The following is a 21,371-nucleotide window of genomic DNA, read 5'->3' as shown; positions in this document are numbered from 1 at the left end:
CTGCGTTTGGTGGGATCAGGAAGGTGTGGTGTGTTATGAGCTTCTAAAACCAGGCGAAACCATTGATACTGATCGCAATCAACAACAAGTAATCAATTTGAACCATGCTTTGACTGTAAAATGACCAGAATGGGCCAGAAGACACGGCAAAGTAAGTTTGCTTCATGATGACGCACCATCACACACTTCAAAACCAGTTAAGGACACGTTAAAAGATCTTGCCTGGGAAGTATTAACCCAACTGGTGTATTCACCAGACCTTGCTCCTTCAAATTACCACTTGTTCCAATCTATGGCACACGCACTTTCTGAGCAGCACTTCAAAGTGTACGAAGTGGAAAATTGGATCTCTGAATGGTTTTCCTCAAAACAAGAAAAGTTCTATTGGTAAGGTATCCACAAATTACCTGAAAGATGGGGGGAATGTGTAGCTAGCGATAGACATTACTTTGAGTAAAGAGCTTTTGATGTTTCTCTTGAAATTATCGTGTTTTCTTTGATTACAAAATCTGCATTATTAACTGGTACACCTGGTACACCACACCTTCCTGATCCCACCAAATGCAGAGCATTGTCTTCTTTCCGAAGCGATTTGGCCTTGCAGTCATTGTGGATGGTTGATCTGCATCAACCCAGGATTTTGTGCATTTGGGATTCTCAAAATAAATCCACTTTTCATCACCAGTCACAATTCGATGCAAAAAAGACTTTCTTTCGTGCCATTGAAGCAACATTTTACTCATGACTTGTCGGTTTTCCATTTGTCTTTGTTCAGTTGATGTGGCACCCATTTTCCTTCCTTTAAAACCTTTCCCATTGCTTGTAAATGATCAGAAATTGTTTGCTGAGCAATCTTTCTGCAAGTTGTTTTTGAGTTTGACACGCATCTTCATCCAATAATGCTTGTAATTGTTGGTCTTCAAACTTTTTCGGTTGACCTGGATGTTCTTTGTCTTTCACATCATCATCACTTTTAAAGCATTTAAAGCAGCGTTCACAAGTATCTTGAGATGGAGCATTGTTCACCATAAGCTTCCCGAAGTATACGATAACTTTCAGCAGTACCTTTCTTCAAAATAAAGTAATGAATTAAAACTTCCCGCAAATGCTCTTTTTTTTTTGGCACGAAATTCGACATTTTTAAGTGTAAAAATATCTATGATGATAACACCTTCAGCAAATTTGACATGAAGATTGAAGTGTGCTATCAATACAACAGAATAGCATACATATCAAAGCGCATATATATCAACATATATGTAACTCCATCTATTGAAAAAAAAAATCCGCATTATTAACCGATACACCTGGTACGTCCTTAAAATTGAAATGTTGTCTGATTGACTGCAAGAGTGTTTTTTTCTCCTGACCAGTTCCATTTAATGAACATCCTTTACCTGAAAGAGAGTACTCTATTCATTGTTTTAGGAACAATGGCACTAAGGACATTTGATTTGTTTGACAGAAAATGTGTTAAATTAATAGGTCTACTTCTTTAGCAAATCTTTTCTTCCCCCCATTTCCATTGTGTCTCTTCTTTCTCCTTGAAAGGTTGTGTTTGCAGATTGTTTTAGGTGTGGGTGACAATTTTTATAATCTGTGTCCTGGAGTTCCTTGTTTGGGGGACAGTGGTATATGGGGAGTCGGGGGGAGGGTGATTTATTTAGTAAAACTTGCTAGATTCATTTATTTAAACATTAAAAAAAATTTAATCACAGTTGACATTCAATATTATATTAGTTTTAGGTATATAACATAGTGGTTAGACATTTATATGACTTAATGAAGTTATAAGGGCTAAGTACCCATCTGACACCATAGATAGTTACCACAATATTATTGACCATATTCCCTATGATGTACTTTATATCTCTGTGACTGTTTTGTAACTGCCAATCTGTACTTCTTAATCTCTTCACCATTTTCACTCATTCCCCCAATCCCCTTCCCATCTGGCAACCACCAGTTCCCTGTATATATGAGTTTCTGTTTTGTTTGTTTATTGCCTTCTTTAGATTCCTCTTATGAGTGAAATCATATGGTATATGTCTCTCTCTTTCTGATTTAGTTTATTTATTTATTTTTCTAAATTGATTTTTTACAGAGAGGAAAGGAGAGAGATAGAGAGTCAGAAACATCGATGAGAGAGAAACATCGATCAGCTGCCTCCTGCACATCTCCTACTGGGGATGTGCCCGCAACCTAGGTACATGCCCCTGACCGGAATCGAACCCGGGACCTTTCAGACCGCAGGCCGATGCTCTATTCACTGAGCCAAACCGGTTTCGGCTGATTTAGTTTACTTTTAATTCCCTGTAGTTCCATTCATGTTATTGCAAATGATGATATGTCCTTTTTTATGGCAAAGTAATATTCCTTTGTATATATGTGCCACATCTTTATCACATCATATGTCACTGGACACTTAAGTTGCTTCTTTATCTCGGCTGTTGTATATGAAATATCCTTTGTCTCTTGTTATAATCTTTGTTTTAAAGTCTAATTTGTCTGATATAAATATTGCTACCCCCGCTTTGTTTCTTTTCATTTCCATTTGCATGAAATATTTTTCCATCCTTGTACTTTCAGTCTGTATGTGCCTTTTGATCTGGAGTCTCATGTAGGCAGCATATACTGATTATGAGTCTTATTTTCTTAGCCATTTAATCACCCTGTGTCTTTTGATTGAAGCATTGAATCCATTTATATTTAAAGGAATTATTTGGCCCTAGGTGGCTTGGCTCAGTGGATAGAGCGTCAGCCTGCGGACTGAAGGGTCCCAGGTTCGATTCCGGCCAAGGGCACATGCCTGGGTTGCGTGCTTGATCCACAGTAGGGAGCGTGCAGGAGGCAGCTGATCAATGATTCTCTCTCATCACTGATGTTTCTATCTCTCTCTCCTTTCTTCCTCTCTGAAATCAATAAATATATTTAAAAAATAAAAATAATAAAGGAATTATTTGTAGGTTTGTAGTTATTGCCATGTTGTTCCTTTTTTCTTCTTAAGTCCCTTTTACATTTCTTATAATACTGGTTTGGTGGTGGTGAACTCTTTTAACTTTTTTTTTTTTTTGGCTTGGAAGCTCATTATCTCTCTCCTGATTGTAAGTGATAGCCTTGCTGGGTAATCTTGGTTGTAGGGCCTTGATTTTCTTTTTTCTTTTTATTTGCGGGGGGGGGGGGGGGAGGGTGGAAGTAATAGTTTATTCTTTTTTTCGAAGCTTTTTTTTTTAAAATTAAATCTTTATTCAGATTATTACAGTTGTTCCTCTTTATTCCCCCCATAGCTCCCCTCCACCCGGTTCCCACCCCACCCTCTGCCCTTACCCCTTCGAACCCACTGTTCTCATCCATAGGTGTACTATTTTTGTCCAGTCTCTTCCCACACCCCCCACATCCCTTTCCCCCTCGAGAATAGTCCACTCCCTTTCTATGCCCCTGATTCTATTATATTCACTGGTTTATTCTGTTCATCAGATTATTTATTCACTTGATTTTTAGATTCACTTGTTGATAGATGTGTATTTGTTGTTCATAATGTGTATCTTTACCATTTTCTTCTTCTTCCTCTTCTTAAAGGATACCTTTCAGCATTTCATATAATACTGCTTTGGTGGTGATGAACTCCTTTAGCTTTTTCTTATCTGTGAAGCTCTTTATCTGATCTTCAATTCTGAATGATAGCTTTGCTGGGTAAATTAATCTTGGTTGTAGGTTCTCGCTATTCATCACTTTGAATATTTCTTGCCACTCCCTTCTGGCCTGCAAAGTTTCTGTTGAGAAATCAGCCGATAGTCGTATGGGTACTCCCTTGTAGGTAACTGAGTGCTTTTCTCTTGCTGCTTTTAAGATTCTCTCTTTGTCTTTTGCCCTTGGCATTTTAATTATGATGTGTCTTGGTGTGGTCCTCTTTGGATTCCTTTTGTTTGGGGTTCTCTGTGCTTCCTGGACTTGTACGTCTATTTCTTTCACCAGGTAGGGGAAGTTTTCTGTCATTATTTCTTCAAATAGGTTTTCAATATCTTGCTCTCTTCTTCTGGTACTCCCATAATTCAGATGTTGGTACGCTTGAAGTTGTCCCACAGGTTCCTTACACTCTCTTCATATTTTTGGATTTGTTTTCCTTTTTGTTTTTCCGGTTGGGTGATTTTTGCTTCTTCATATTTCAAATCTTTGACTTGATTCTTGCGATCCTCTAGTCTGCTGTTGGAACACTGCATAATATCCTTTATTTCAATCAGTGTATGCTTAATTTCTAGTTGGTCCTTTTTCATAACCTTGAGGGTTTCACTAGATTTCTTGAGGGTCTCACTAAATTTATCGGCGGTTTCTAGAAAATTATTAAAAAACCTTAAAAGTGTGGTACTCTATATCCAGTAGTTTGCTTTCCTCCATTTCTGTCATTTGTGACCTGTTTCTTTGTCTCCGCATTTTGGCTGCTTCCCTGTATTGATAGAGTGGCTTTGTGTGCTAGTTGTCCTATAGGGCCCAGTGGCTCAGCCTCCCTAATTACCTGAGGTGGACACTCTTGGTGCACCCCTTTGTGGGCTTTGTGCACAGTCTTGTTGTAGTTAAGCCTTGATTGTTGTTGGTATCACTGGGAGGAATTGACCTCCAGGCCAATTGGCTGTGAGAATCAGCGGTGTCTGCAGTGGGAGAACTTCTGAGCTGGAGACACTCTTCTGGGGCAAGACTTGCTTCAGTGGGGCTTTGGTGCTCACTGAGTCTGCCCCCTGAGTGTGTCCCTTATGGATCTGAGGAGTTGTAATCTGGATGGTCCCACTCTGACTACTGGGTACACTGGCTCCTGGATCTCTAAGGAGGTGCTAATTTAGCCTCTGCCTGAGGCTACCCAGCAGGAGCTATGGAGAGATTCCTCTTCTTTGTTTGGGGTTTGGAGTTGCCTAGATGAGGCCCAGCTGTGAAGCAATGCAAGCTGCTGTGGGCCTTGGGCCTTCTTTTGGAAGTTCTGGGTCTCTCTGATTCAGCTGCAGTTTGTTAGGTAATTTTCAGATTGCAAAGGGCTAGTCCTTTCATATGCAAAAGCCTCTTTGCACAGCTTGGGTGGGGCGAGGTCTCAGGGGATCAACAGGGCGGAGCAAGCATCTATGGCTGCTCCCTAGTCCTACCCTAAGAGGCCCCACTTCTCAGTGTCCTGGTAATCGCTGCAAGCACCTCTGAGAGAAAGCCGCCTTCGAGTTCTGCCTGATGCCAGACAGTCCAGTTTCTCCCAGTATGAGTCTGGGTCCCCAGAGACTCACCCGGAACTGGAGTTCAGAGCATTCGGGAGCTTGAGACTCCCTCGCGATTGAAAAAGACAACTGCGTCCTCAGCTGCCAGCCCTTTCAGTGGGTGCCTCCGTACCTCTGTACTTTTCCTCCACACCTCCTCTGAGTCTCAGTGCTTTTCTCTTTCCTTCTAGTTGTAGAATTTCCACTCAGCCAGCCTTCCTGTGGTTCTGGATGATGTCCGTTTTGTCTTTTAGTTGTATTTTTGAAGTGGTTGTGCGAGGCAGCAATTTCCGGTGTTTACCTATGCTGCCATCTTGGTTTCTCCGGGCCTTGATTTTCATCACTGAATATTTCATGTCGATTACTTCTGGCCTGTAAAGTTTTTGTTGATAGATCAGCTGGCAGTCTTATGGGAGCATCCTTGTAAGTAACTAACTGCCTTTCTCTTGGCTGCTTTTAAGATTCTTTAACCTTTGGCATTTTAATTATGATGTGGGACTCTTGGTGTGGGCCTCTTTGGGTTCCTCTTGTTTAGGACTCTGTGCTTTTGGGACTTGTATATCTATTTCCTTTGCCAGGTGAGGGAAGTTTTCCATTACAGTAGGTCCTCGGGTTACCACAATTTTCGCCGTAAGTTGGAACCCTCCTACATAAGCAGCTACGTCACTCATGGAACATATACACAGCAGTAATGAGGTGAAACAGTAAAAAAAAAAAAAAAAAAAAAAAAAAAAAATTAAAAGAAAGGTAACAATTCCTGACCTTTACTTGTGTTAAATAAATAATAAAAAACATAAAGCTCATATGTACATACGTCGAAATGACGGAACTTTTTTTAAAAAAAATACTGTAAATGGGAGATGGTGACGTAACAACGAAATGATGTACGTTGAGTCTGACATAACCCGAGAACTGCCTGTATTTCTTCAAATAGATTTTCAGTCCTTTGCTTTCTCTTTCTGGTACACCTATGATGAGAACATTGATACAGTTAATGTTGTCTCAGAAGTCCCTTAAACTGTCCTCAGATTTTTTTTTAATCCTCACTGGGAATATGTTTTTAATGATTTTGAAAGAGAGAGAGAGAGAGAAAATCGATGTGAGAGAGAAACATTGAAGTGAGAAATATTGATCAGTTGCCTCTTATATGTGCCCCAACCAAGTATCAAGCCCACAACCCAGGTATGTGCCCTGACTGGGAATTGAACTTGCAGCCTTTTGGTGTTCAGGATGATGCTCCAACCAATTGAGCCACAGTGTCAGAGGAAACTGTCCTCGATTTTTTAAAAATTCATTTTTCTTTTTGTTGATCTAATTGGATGCTTTCCACTACCTCATCTTCCAAATCATTGATTCCATTCTCTGCTTCAATTAATCTACTATTGATTCTCTGTGATATTTTCTTCAGTTCGATTACTGTATTCTTTATTTCTGACTTTTTAAAAAATATTTTCTGTCTCCATTTTTATTTTCTTAAAGAATAGTTAATTTTTTTTAGAGAGAGGGGAAGGGAGAAGAGAGAAACATTGATGTGATAGCACAACATAGATTGGCTGCCTCCTGCAAGCCCCGTACTGGAAATGGAACCTGCAACCCAGGCATGTGCCCTGACCGTCAATTGAGCCAGCAACCTCTGGGTGCGTGGGGCGATGCCCAGCCAACTGAGCCACTTGGCCAGGGCTCTGTCTCCATTTTTATGTTACGTATCTCTTTGTTAAATTTTCACTGAGATCATTGAGCTTCCTTATAACCAGTATCTGGTAGATTACTTGCCTCTGTTTTATTTAGTTCTGGAGTTTTGTCCTTTTCTTCCATTTTAGACATGTTTCTTTGTCTCCTCCTTTTGGCTGCATTTGTTTGGTTCTCTGTACTAGGTTGATCTACATCTCCCAGTATTGGCAGGCAGAGTGACCTATGTAGTAGATGTCATGTGGCGCCCAGTGGTAAATTCTCCCTTGGTTGTGTGTGCCTTCCTGTTGTAGTTGAATCTTGATTGCTGTTGGCAAGTCAGTGGGTGGGATTGACCCTCAGGCTGACTGGATGGGAGGACTGATGGTGACTATAGAGGAGAAGCTGTTGTTGGGGTGAGATTCACTGCAGTGGAGCTCTGGTCCGTGCTGAGTCTACCATTTGGACATGTCCTTTGTGGAGCTGTGTTATGTAGTGCTCAGTATAGTCTGAAGCCAGACACTTGGTAGGAGATACAAAGTGCTCTGTGATTGTGATTGGTAGCTGTCTGTGCTGGGCTGGAGACACCTGGGATAGGCTATGCTGCAAGGAGAGGTGCTGATCTTGGCTGCTGCTAGTGCCAGGCTGGGGGGCCACCTTGCAAGAGGTCATTTTAGGGAAGTCTGCAGGGCTGGCCATTGTCGGCTACTTTTAACAGCACTGAAAGAGGTTCAGGCCAGTGAGTGAGATATGTGGGGTAGGAAAGGGCGATGTAAAGAAAAAAATTCACCTATTGTCGTAATTAAGGGATTTAATTTTGGATTTTCCACCTCTCTTACACTGGTACTGATTAATTAGTATCCTACACAGAGTTACTAATTCCCCCCCCCCACATTGTTTCTTTTTAAATATGTATTTTATTAATAGTATTACAGGTATCTCCCACATTCCCTCCTTTCCCCCCCCCTCCTTCCAGCTCCTACCCATTGCCCCACATCTTCACTACCCTATTGCCCGTGTCCATGGACTATACATATAAGTATGTAAGTTCTTTGGTTTATCTCTTCTCCCCACAACACCACATCGAGGTATGCCAATCTGTTCCATGCCTTCATGCTTTGGACCTTATTTTGTTGGGCAATTCATTTTGTTAATTAGATTCCACAAATAAGTGAGATCATGAGATATTTGTCTTTTTCAGTTTGGCTTATTTCACTCAGCATAATATTTTCCAGGTACATCCATGCTGTCCCAAAGGGTAAAAAAACCCCTTTTTTACAGCTGCATAGTATGCCATAGTGTAAATGTCTCACAGTTTTTTATCCATTCATCTACTGATGGTCACTTGGACTGTTTCCACATCTTAGCTATTGTACAAATAACGTTGCTATGAACATAGGGGGGCATATATTCTTTCTGATTGGTGTTTTTGGGTTTTTAGAATATATTCCCAGAAGTGGGATTGCTGGGTCAAACGGAAGTTCCATTTTTAATTTTTTGAGGAAACTCCATACTGTTTTCCATAGGTGCTGCACCAATCTGCATTCCCACCAGCAGTGAACTAGTGTTCCCCTTTCTCCACATTGTCCCCAACACTTGTTTGTTTTTTTTTAGAAATATATTTTTATTTGATTTCAGAGGGAGAGGGAGAGAGAGATAGAAACATTAATGATGAGAGAGAATCATTGATTGGCTGCCTCCTGCACCTCCAGCCCCAACTGGGGATGGAGCCTGCAACCTGTACATATGCCCTGACCGGGAATTGAACCTTGACCTCCTGATTCCTAGGTCGGTGCTCAACCATTGAACCACACTGGCTGGGTGTTTGTTGATTTTTTGATGATAGCCATTCTAACAGGTGTAAGGTGATATCTCATTGTGGATTTAAGTTGCATTTCTCTTATGATTAGTGACATTGTGTATGTTTTCATATGTCTCTTGGCCATTTGTCCGTTCTCTTTGGAAAAATGTCTATTCAGGTCTTCTGCCCATTTTTCAATTGGATTTTTTGTCTTCCTTTCATTGAGTTGTATGAGAACTTTATGTATTTTGGATATTAACCCCTTTTCAGATGTATAATTGGCAAATATGTTCTCCACACCATGGGTCCCCTTTTCATTTTGAAGGTGGTTTCTTTTGTTGTGCAGGAGCTTTTTATTTTGATATAGTCCCATTTGTTTATTTTCTCCTTAATTTTCTTTGCCCAAGGAGACGTGTCCGTAAATATATTACTATGTGAGATGTCTGAGATTTTACTGCCTATGTTTTCCTCTAAGATTTTTATGGTTTCATGCCTTACATTTAAGTCTTTTATCCATCTTGAGTTTATTCTTGTGACTGGTGTAAATTGGTGGTCTAGTTTCATCTTTTTTGCATGTGTCTGTCTAGTTTTCCCAGCACCGTTTATTGAAGAGACTGTCTTTACTCCATTGCATGTTCTTGCCTCCTTTGTCAACTATTAATTCACCGTAATGGTGTGGGTCAATTTCTGGGGTTTCTGTTCTGATCCATTGGTCTATATGCCTGTTCTTGTGCCAGCACCAGGCTTTGTGGTATAGTTATAATGGCTTTGTGGTATAGTTTGATAATGCAGTGTTGTGATCCCTCCTACTTCATTCTTCTTTCTCAAGATTGCTGCAGCTATTAGGACTCTTTTATGATTCCATATAAATTTTTGGAGTTTGGGGTAAGCATACACACTTAAATGATGTTAAGTCTTCCAGTCCATGAACATGATATATGCTTCAGTTTATTTGTATCTTCCTCTAATTGTTTTTTCAATGTCCTATAGTTTTCCAAGTACAGGTCTTTTATCTCCTTGGTTAAGTTTATGCTTCGGTATCTTATTTTTTTGTTGTTGCAATGGTAAATGGAATTTTTTTTTTTGGGTTTCTCTTTCTGAGAGTTAATTATTGGTGTATAAAAATGCCATTGATTTCTGGATGTTGATTTTGTATCTTGCTACCTTGCCAAATTTATTTATTAAGTCTAGTACCTTCCTGGTGGAATCTTTAGGATTTTCTATGTACAATATCATGTCACCTGGGAATAATGAGAGTTTTGTTTCCTCCTTTCCAATTTGGATGCCTTTTATCTCCTCTTGTCTGGTTGCTATGGGTGGAACTTCCAGTACTATCGTATATAATAAAAGTCTAATATGCTAAGTGTCTGGTCATCCAGTCAGCCGTTCAACCAATCAAAGTATAATATTCTAATGATATGCTAAGGCTGCTCGACTGCTCGCTATGGCGTGCACTGACCACCAAGAGGCAGACAGTTTACCAGTTGCTATGACATGCACTGACTACCAGGGGGAAGATGCTCTGACCAGCAGGTGAGCTTGCTGCTGGGGTCTGGCTGATCGGGACTGAACCAGATGGGCTGGACACGCCCTGGAGCCCTCCTGCAGTCCTTCCCCCGGCTGGCAACCACCCGCATCCCTCCCCGGCCTCGATTGTGCACTGGTGGGGTCCCTTGTCCTGGTCTGTGCCCTCTCGCAATCTGGGACCCCTTGGGGGATGTTGGAGAGCTGGTTTTGGCCCGTTTCCACAGGCCAGGCCGAGGGACCCCACTGGTGCACAAATTTGTGCACTGGACCTCTAGTGTTGAATAAGAGTGGTGAAAGCAGACACCCTTGCTTTGTTCTTGTTCTTAAGGGAAACACTTTTAGTTTTTGCCCATTGAGTATTATGTTGGCTATAGGTTTGTCATATATGGCCTTTGTTACGTTGAGGTATGATCCCTTTATTCCCATTTTACTGAGAGTTTTTATCAAAAAAAGGTGCTGGATTTTGTCCAATGCTTTTTCTGCATCCCTTGATATGATCATGTGGTGTTTATCTTTCAGTTTGCTTATGTGATGTATCACATTCATTGATTTGCGAATATTGGACAAGCCTTGCATCCCCAGAATAAATCCCACTTGATCATGGTGTATGATGTTTTTAAAATATTGCTGGATGCAATTTGGTTAAATTTTTGTTGAGGATTTTAGCATCTGTGTTCATCATTACAGGATGTTGGCCTGTAATTTTCTTTCTTTATAGTGTCTTTATCTAATTGTGGAATTTGATAATGCTGGCTTCGTAAAAAGAGCTTGGAAGTGTTCCTTCCTCTTGAATTTTTTGGAATAATTTGAGGAGGATTGGTGTTAGTTCTTCTTTGAATGTTTGGTAAAATTCACCATTGAAGCCATCCAGTCCAGGACTTTGTTTGCTGGAAGTTTTTAAGTTACTGCTTTAATTTTAGCAGTTGTTATTGGCCTCAGGTTTTCTGATTCTTCCTGATTCAGTTTTGGAAGATTGTATGTTTCTAGAAATTAGTCTGTTTCTCCCAGGTTGTCCAGTTTGTTGGCATATAGTTGTTCATAGTATTTGCTTGCAATACTTTGTATTTCTGGGGTGCCCATTGTTATATCGCCTTTTTCATTTCTGATTTTATTTGGTCTTCTTTGTTTCTTGATGAGTCTGGCTAGGGGATCATCAATCTTGTTTATCTTTCAAAGAACCAGTTCTTGGATTTATTGATCCTTTGTACTGTTGTTTTTTTGTTTTGTTTTTCGTCTTTATGTCACTTATTTCTGCTCTGGTCTTTATTATTTCCTTCCTTCAACTTCCTCTAGGCTTTTCTTGCTATTCTCTTTCTAATTCATTTAGTTGTAGGGTTAGACAGTTTATTAGTCCTTTTTCCTGTTTCTTTAGGTAGGCCTGTAGTGCTATGAACTTCCCTCTCAGGACTGCTTTCTCTGTGTCCCATAGGTTTTTGGTGATTGTGTGTTCATTTTCATTTGTTTCCAGGAAGCTTTTAATTTCTTGCTTGATCTCATTGGTAACCCATTCATTGTTTAATAATATGTTATTTAGCCTCCATGCATTTGAATGTTTTTGAGTTTCTTTATTGTACTTGATTTCAAACCTCATGCATTGTGATCTGAGAAGATGCTTGGTATTATATCAATCTTTTTTGAATTTGTATAGACTTGTTTTGTGCCCTAACATATGGTCTATCTTTGAGAATGTTCCATGTGCACTTGAGAAGAATGTATGTTCTGTTGCTTTGGGGTGAAATGTTCAGTAAATATCATTTAGACCCATCTTATCTAGTGTGTCATTTAAGACCTCTGTTTCCTTGTTAATTTTTTTTGTCTGGAAGATCTATCCAATGATGTCAGTGTGGTGGAAAGTCCCCTCATGTTAGAAATAAAGCCAGAGGTGATCCATGTTCAAGGCAAGGCATTTCAACCCGGCATGGAAAATTACTGCATGGTGGTCTTTGGACTTGACAAAGCTCATGTACCTGGAAAGCCCCCAGGCAAACAGGATGTTCGAAAGAGCTAACCAACAGGGGGAAGATGTATTAATGAAATGAGGAAGTGATAAAGACTCTATACATGTCTGAAAGCACATACCCCAGGAATGCTTTTCCGCTTCAAAGAGACAAAGGGTGATGGAGACAGCTAAAAAGCCTACAGCCCACTTTTTATATAACCCAATAGGAAATAATGAAACTTAGGCAACATTTGGGAAGAATGTGCACCCCATAGTAGTCAGCCAATGAGGAACTGGGGAGGGACTTGCACACTAGGGATAAATTCCTGTTGTAACCATCCTTGGTGTGGCTGTCCACCAGAAACCCGATCTTGCAAGACCACCATTAAAAGTTTCACTTTCGCTGTACTTCATGTCTCCCGAGTCCATTATTTGAGATTAGACAGGTGAGCATGTTTCTCACACGTACTATGATTTCTCTCCCTTACAGTCCTTCAAGAATTTTTTTTATGTACTTGGGTGCTCCTATATTGGGTGCATATATATTTACAAGGGTTATATTTTCCTGTTTAAACACTCCCTTTAGTATTATAAACTGACCTTCTTTATCTCTTGTTATGGCCTTTGTTTTGAAGTCTATTTTGTCTGATATGAGTATTGCTACCCATCTTTCTTTTCCTTTTCCATTTGCATGAAATATATTTTCCATCCCTTCACTCTCAGTCTGTATGTGTCTTTTGTTCTGAGGTGGGCTGGTAGACAGCATTTATATGGGTCATGCTTTCTTGTCCATTCAGTCACCATATGTCTTTTGACTGGAGCATTTAACCCATTTACATTTAAGGTTATTATTGACTAGTGGCCTGGTACATGAAATTCGTGCATGGGGGGTGGGTGGTGTCCCTCAGCCTGGCCTGCACCCTCTCCAATCTGGAACCCCTTGGGATCGGGCCTAAACCGGCAGTCAGACATCCCTCTCACAGTCTGGTACTGTTGGCTCCTAACTGCTCGCCTGCCTGCCTGCCTGCCTGCCTGATTGCCCCTCCTGGCTTGATTGCCCCTAACCACCTCTACCTTGGCCCCATATCCGGGACCCAGGATTCCCTCCTCCAGCTGGCCGCAGGCACCCGGGACCTGGGCTGCCCTCTCTCTGGCCAGCTACAGGCACCGGAATCCGGGCCAGCTGCAGCTGCAGGGGATGGTGGGCAAGTGGCTTCACCCGGGCTGCAGGCATTGGCACCTGGGAGTGCGGGGTGGGCAGCTCCTCTGGCTGGCTGTGGAGCAGGCAGCCTCTCTGTCTCCTGGGCCACAGCCAACTTCAGGCACTGATGCCTGGGACTTTAGGGTGGGCAGCTTCTCCATCTCCCAGGCTGCAGCCAGCCACAGGCGCTGGTGCCCAGGACCGCCAGCAGGCAGCTTTGCCTGGGCCCGGCTTTTTCAGGAAGGCCATGCGGATGGTCGTCCGGAAGATATCCGGTCTAATTAGCATATTACTCTTTTATTGGTATAGATAGGTATTTATTGCCATTTTTATTTTCTCTATGTCTACAACTCTCCTTTGTTCTTCTTAAAGCAGTCCCTTTAACATTTCTTGCATTGTTGCTTTGGTGGTGATGTACTCCTTTAACCATTTTTTTTGTCTGGAAAGCTTTTTATTTCCCCTTCAATTTTAAAGGATAGCCTTGCTTGATACAGTTGTCTTGGATGTAGGCCCTTGCTTTTCACTACTTTGAGTACTTCATGCCACTCCCTTCTGTCCTGAAGTGTTTCTGTTGAGAAGTTGGCTGACATTCTAATGTGAACACCTTTGTAGGTAATTGTGTCTCTCTCTCTCTCTCTCTCTCTCTCTCTCTCTCTGCCTTTAAGATTCTTTGTCTTTAATGTTTGCCATTTTAATTTTGATGTGTCTAGATGTGGATCTCTTTGGGCTGATTGGGACACTCTGTGCCTCCTGAATTTGTGTGACATATGCCTTCACCAGGTTGGAGAAATTTTCCGTCATTATTTCTTTAAGCAAGGTTCTTTGTTCCTTGCTCTCTCTCTTCCCCTTCTGGCATTCTTGTAATGCGGATGTTATGTTTCACATCTCAGAGCTCCCTTTAACTATCTTCCTGTTTTTTAATTCTTTTTTCTATTTGCTGCTCTAACTGGGTATATATTTCTACCTTGTCTTCCAAGTCGCTGATTCGATTCTCTGGTTCATCCAGTCTACCTTTAATACCTTCCGGTGTGTTCTTGATGTCAGATGTCTCATTCTTTATTCTGTCTGTTTGTAGTTCATGGCCTCTATTTTCCTTTTCATGCTGTTGTAATTTTCACAAAGTTCTTTAAGCATCTTTATAACCATTGCTTTGAACTCTATGTCTGATAGATTGCTTGCTTTCATTTCATTTAGTTCTTATTCTGGAAATTTCTTTTCTCTCATTTGGGGTTGTTTCTTTGTTTCCACATTTTAGCTGTCTCTTTGTATTTGCTGTTGTGTATTAGAACGGTTGTGCCTCCCAGTCTTTGTGGGTTGGCCTAATGTAGAAAGTGAGGCGTCCAGTGGTGCAGTCTCTTTGTTCACCCGAGCTGGGTGCTCTAGGAATGCCCCTTTTGTGCGTTGTTTGGGCTCTCCTGTTGTAACTGGGACTTGATTTTTGATATCCCATTCGTGGGAGGGGTCTCCCCTCTGACTTGCTGCCAGTGTGGTTCAACCCCAGTGTTATCATGCCAGCTGGTATACAGGTGCTTTGGGTCTGCTATTTGTGGGGCTTGCTAGGTTTTTCTCTGATGTTGTATCTGCTCCCTTGGTGTGTTTATCCCAGGCCTCCTGGGAGCTTCTATAGTGCATGTGAATGTGAGTCACTGTCCCTTTCTGGTTCTGGACACAACCTGATATAGGTCCAAGAGGTTAAAGCTGTAGTAGTCTAGTGGTGGGGGACTCCTTAGCCCAAAGGCTGGATCTGCCTTGAGTTTTATGCCTTGATTGACCCTGCTCTGAGCAGTACTTCCTTCCCCCACTGAGTTGGTCTCACAGGCCCCAGGTGCTTGGGGTACCACTGACTTTTGTCTCACCTCAGTGCAGAATGGTGTCTGTGGTCTGTGTGTGTGTGTTGGGGCGAATGTGTGCGAGGTTCTGCTGGTGTTTGCCTCCCTGCACTGTCTCCTCCCCTCCTTTTTTTTTTTTTTTTTTTTATGTGTAAAGCAGCTACCCAGCCCTCCTCAGAGGATTTTGGGGATTGGGAGAGACGTATTTTACTTGATGTTAAGAATACCTGTGCCCTCATAACATTAGAATTTCTTCACTTTTAGTGAAGGAGCCCATCTTCATTACCACTAACTGTGCTTGAATTTCTGTAATTTGCAACTCTTTAAAGTAATAGTGGAGTTAGAAAGAAAAGAAAAACTTCACACTTGATCTTAGCCAAAAGGCCGAGAAGCGATAGAAAAGAAAAACTTCAAATCCCAATCAGTTTCCTGTTTGTTTGTTATTATTAGTAGCATTAATGTTCCAGAGGTATGTGACAGGGCTGCTATTCCTATTGCCCTGGGGGTTAGAGTTTTATTTTTTTGTTTTTTAAAAGGGTGAGTTGGTGGTAATGATAGTGTAAAACCAATGTTATGTGCCAAATGAATGGTAGAGAATATAATTGATGTAGAAATTCCGAAGCAGGCAGTGATCATATGCGAAATGCTTCCTGGAAAAGGCAGTCTTGGAGGTTCGTGTTAAATATAGAAAATAATGAGGTTGAGAGATAGTAGGTGGGACATCACATAGCAGGCCGTCAATGTCAGGCTCTAGTATTAATCACTTTTATTCAGATATTGAATGAAAGAATGACAAAATCTTAGACTAAGAATGTCCTGTAGTCCTGGTTGGTTGGAGTGTTGCCATGTACACCAAAAAGGTTCTGTGTTCAATGCCTGGTTGAGGTGCGTTCGGGCTGCAACTGATTGATGTTTCTCTCACATAGATATTTCCCTTGCTCCCTCCCTCCCTTTTTGTCTAAAATCAATAAACAGCCATAGCTAGTTTTGCTGAGTGGATAGAGTGTCGGCCTGTGGACTGAAGAGTCCCGATTTCGTTTCTGGTCAAGGGCACATGTCTGGGTTGCAGGCTCGATCCCCAGTAGGCGGTGTGCAGGAGGCAACCAATCAGTGATTCTTATCACTGATGTTTTCATCTCTCCCCTTTCTGAAATCAATAAAAATATATTTTAAAAAATAAAATTAATAAACATATCCTCAGGTGAGCATTTCAGAAAATAAGAATGTTCTGAGTACTAAATGTTTCAGATTAAATCTGGTGTTGGTAGCTGTGATAGAAACAGTAGATGAAGAAAGACTTAATTTTGGAGTGGACTAGGTGTGAATTTCTGAAGGTAGTGGTTCCCTGAAAGGACATTCGTCACTGGTATTATTTAAGGCTAGGTAGGAATAGATGACCAATAATATTGGAGTACTTAAATAAGATATCAGTTAAAGATGTTGTGGCTGTGCAAGTAATGGAATGCTGTACTAGCAGTGGAATGCTGTACTAATAGTGACTTACAAAAACACTGTGGATTGTTCTGTAAACATGAAATCTGGAGGAAAGTGGCTCCTGGGAGATCTGGTAGCTCAATGATCAATGTTGGTAAGCACTCAGGCAGTGGCACTGCTCATGGTCACAAAATGGATTCTGTAGTGTGGAGTCATGTAGAGAAGTATAGGAAAATTACAATTGTAAACAGCCAAAGATAACTTCAGAGAAAGCAGTTTGAAGGAGGTTAAAACTGCATTCTCTTGGAGTGAGAGAGGGGAAGAGTTCTCTAGGAAGCTTAAGAGAATGGTGGAAAAGAACTTAAAAAACAATAACAAATGTTTTTGCCCGAGCTGGTTTGGCTCAGTGGATAGAGCGTGGGGCTGCAGACTGAAGAGTCCCAGGTTTGATTCTGGTCAAGGGCAAATGCCCAGGTTGTGGGCTCAATTCCCAGTAGGGGGTGTGCAGGAGGCAGCCAGTCAGTGATTCTCTCTCATCAGTAATATTTCTTTCTTTCTCTCTCCCTCTCCCTTCCTCTCTGAAATCAATAAAAATACATTAAAAATCCATATATATATATATATAAAGCCAGCAACTGGAACCCTGTAACAACCAGAACGACTGGTTGCCCTGACGCCCACTGTGGCCAGTGAGTGGGCCAGCGAACCGGCCCAATCTAGGGGTGGGGCTGGCTGGCCAACCTCCCGCGGCCCCTCCCCCCAGCCGGCCCCACCCCTGATTGCCCTGCCCCTCATGGGCCCCCACCAACCCAATTGGCCTTCGGCCCCTCCCTGCAGCCAGCTCCGTCCCCGATCAGCCCCTCCACTCTGATCAGGGGCAGGGCCAGCTGGCTGGTCGGCCCACAGCCCCTCCCCACGGCAGGCCCCCCCACCCCCCAATTGCCCCCACACACACCAATCAGGTGTGGGGCTGGCCGGCCAATCTCCCACCATCTCCTCTTCCTGACAGGCCCAGCCCCAATCCACCAATGGGGCCAAGTCGGCCGGACCCCACTCACGCACGAATTCGTGCACTGGGCCTCTAGTAAAATAATAAAAAAACCATTTTTGCCCCTGGCCTGTGTGTACAGTGGTTAGAGCATTGCCCTGAGCACCAAAGGGTCACAGGTTTAATTCCCGGTAAAGGGCAAGTACTTGGGTTGCAGGTCCCACCTGCCTTGGGGTGTGTGTGTGTGAGGCAACCAATCAATGTGTCTCTCATATTGATGTTTCTTTCTCTCCCCCCCCGCCCCCCCCCCCCCCAACCCTCCTACTCTGTCTAAAAAGCAATGGAAAAAATATCCTCATGTGAGGGAAAAAAACCCCCACCTTTTTTGTGAATAATATATAGCTATTATAATAAAAAGAAATCCCAGTTTCTAACATTTTAGTGTTGCACTGAAGAGGTCAATTGTAGTGCCCACCACCCCCCCAATCCCTCCCCACACACATACTCCCTGTTTGTAAAGAAGAAAAACCAGTCTCTTTCCAAATTCTTCATGTTTTATACTAGCAAGCGTCTTCTCTCTTCTATCCCCTCTGATTTTGTTAACCTACCCTACGGTTTTCAGTTTAGCGAAATGAAAATACAGACAGAGAAATATACCCTTTTTTTCATTAGAATTTTAGAGTTACTCTTGCTTAACTATTAGTTTTTTAGAATACTTTTAGTTTGTCTTTATTAAGTATTTAATGAACTATAAGACTGAATGGGACTCATCCTTTTTTGTAAAAAATAAATTTTTATTGATTTCAGAGAGTAAGGGAGAGAGATAGAAACAGCAATGATGAGAGAGAATCATTGATTGGCTGCCTCCTGCACGCCCCCTACTGGGGTGGGGAAGAAGGACTCTGTTCCTTTTAAAAATATGTATCAATTTTTAGAAAGAGAAGAAGGAAGAGGGAGAGAGAAAATACCAGTGTGAAAGTGAAACAAATCAGCCACCTCCCACACTTCACCTCTCCACTGGGGATCAAGCCCACAACCCTGGCATGTGCCCCTACTGGCACCCTTTCTGTGCACAGGATGATACCTAACCAGCTGAGCCCCACTGGCCAGGGCTCTGATTCTTTTGTAATGAGAATTTATGTACAAAAAATATAGTGAGGTATTAATGTTATCTGTTTAATTACAGGTTCCCAGTGCCTGGGGAAGTTTACAGTTACTGAAAGGCAGTTTTTCTTTTTTTGTTTTATCTCCCCTTGATTCTACAAAAATTTTGGGAGGTTATCTGACAGTTCCACTGGCCCCTTATTCCCTTTTCTACTCTCTCCTCCCAGGTCAGATAAATTTATATCCTGGTTATCTACCACATATTGCAAGAAAAGATGAGCTGGTCAATCAGAGTCCTGTTCTTGGGAGTGTAACCTAGGAAAAACAAAGAATATCTATTTATATAGGAAATAAACTTAAAGGTAGGTCACAGTGAGAAGCCATGATGCAAGCCAAAATCTTGCATATGAGGAACCAGAAACTGAGACCCAGCATTAGAGTAATTAATAGGAAAGCTCTAGTGCCAGTCCGTTGGTTTATGTCTTACAGGAACCCCCTGCATCTGAGGGAGCCTGTATTCCATGTCCCCCAAAGAGCTGAACACTTTCTGATTTTTCTCTGTGTGCATATATTATTTTGTAAACATAGAATTATATTTCACCCACACTACTGAATCCTGTTTTATTCAGTTACTATTACATGACATAGAATACCTTTTCAGCACATACATTATGAATTTTAATAGCTGCAGGATATTATGATTCATTTAACCAATTCTCAACTTTTCAATATAAACTATAATATTATATACTATAGATAACATGCTGTACATTATATTTCTAGGACTTATTTATAACTGGGAAGTTTGTAGCTTTCGACCCCCTTTACAAACCATTTTGTCCAACCCCCATCCCTGCCTGACAAACCACCAGTTTTCTATATTTGTGAGTTCCGAGTTTTATTTTGTTTTTAAGATTTCACATATAAGTGAGGCCATACAGTATTTGTCTGGCTTATTTCACTTAGCATAATGCCCTCAAGGTCCATTCATGTCACAATAGAACGATGAATAATACTCCAGTGCATGCACACAGCACATTTTCTTCTATCCATTTACTAGAGGCCCAAAGAGATTCGTGCATTAGGCCTTCCCTTCCCCTGGCTGCCGGCACCGGTTTTAACCCAGCACCCAGGACCCAGGCCTTCGCTCCGGCCAGTCTTTGCTGCTTTGGCCGGAGCCGCCTTCAGTCTTCACTCTGCTGCTTTCTGCCTATGTATGCAAATTAACTGCCATCTTTGTTGGGTTAATTTGCATACTCTCATGATTGGCTGGTGAGTGTAGCGGAGGGATGGTCAATTTACATGTTTGTCTATTATTAGGTAAGATTTGTCAACGGACATGTCTTGACTATTGTAAATCAATGAACATAGTGATGCAGATATATTTTTCAAGATAACCGTTTTCATTTCCTTCAGATAAATACCCAGGTAGTTCTTTTATTAATTTTTTTAAAGAATGTTTTTATTGATTTGCTTAGAGGGAGAGGGAGAGAGAAACATTGATTGACTGCCTCCTGCATACCCTCTACTGGGGATTGAGACTGCAACCCTGGCATGTGCCTTAACTGGGAATCGAACTGGTGACCTCTTGGTGCATGGGGTGACACTCAACTGAGCCACACCAACAAGGGCATCCTTTTTTAATTTAAGGCACCTTCATACTGTTTTCTATAATGGTTGCATCAATTTACATTCCTACCAACAGTGCACAAAGGTTTCCTTTTTTCCACATCTTTGCCAACATATTGTCTTTTTGTTGATAGCCATTCTAACAGGTATGAGGTGGCATCTCATTGTGGTTTTGATGTGCATTTCCTAATGGTAGTGCTGTTGAGCACCTTTTCATGTACCTGTTGGCCATGTGTATTTCTTGCTTGGAAAAATAACTACTGGTATCCTCTGCCCACTTTTAAAAATATATACTTTCACTGGTTTCAGAGAGGAAGGGAGAGGGAGAGATTGAAACATGAGTGATGAGAGAGAATCATTGATTGGCTACCTCCTGCACATCCCCCACAGGGGGATTGAGCTCACAACCTGGGCATGTGCCCTGACTGGGAATTGAACCATGACCTTCTGGTTCACAGGTCCACCTCTGAGCCACACGGTCTCTGTCCCATTTTTTAATGATTGTTTGGGTTTTTGCTATGGAATTGTATTCATCCTTTTAAATTCCTCCATGAGATAGGCATTACCTTTATCCCTCTTTGTAAATGTCACACAGCCAGCAGGTGGCAGAACCCATAACTGAACCCAGGAAGCTCCATTTCAGTAAAATCCCTTGGCATTTATTGGTAAGGAACTGAATGGTAGTGTGGTCAGAGAGCAAAGTTGATATCCAGTGCAGGTTACTTAGGGGCCTGTTGGAAGGTATAATTGTGGCATTTAAAAGGACTCTCAAGCAAAACTGTAGAGAGCACTGCATTGAACCAGTAAATTACATTTTGAAGGTGAAATTCAATTTTCATTATTATTTAAATTTTGTGCAAAATGTGTCAATATCTTTAAAAATAAAAAATGTCTTTAAATCTCCAGCTAGAGTCACTGTAGAGTGGGACAGTGACAAAAGAAATGAATTCTTAAAAGATAATGTCAAATTTACAGAATAGTTGTAAGACTTAGTACAAAGAATTCCTGAGCCCCTTCACC

The 21,371-nt window shown here is 41.6% G+C and overlaps 1 protein-coding gene across 1 annotated transcript in view; it reads left to right on the top strand.

The window, feature by feature from the left end:
- Positions 1-21,371, top strand: part of LOC118651019 (cat eye syndrome critical region protein 2) — a 233,467-nt gene that overhangs the window by 12,808 nt on the left and 199,288 nt on the right. The gene's annotated exons all lie outside the window — the stretch shown is intronic.

This window comes from Myotis myotis, unplaced genomic scaffold (assembly GCF_014108235.1).
Source record: "Myotis myotis isolate mMyoMyo1 unplaced genomic scaffold, mMyoMyo1.p scaffold_m19_p_3, whole genome shotgun sequence".
NCBI lineage: Eukaryota > Metazoa > Chordata > Mammalia > Chiroptera > Vespertilionidae > Myotis > Myotis myotis.
Note: the sequence above shows the minus strand (reverse complement) of the source record. Positions and strands in the feature narration are given on the sequence as shown.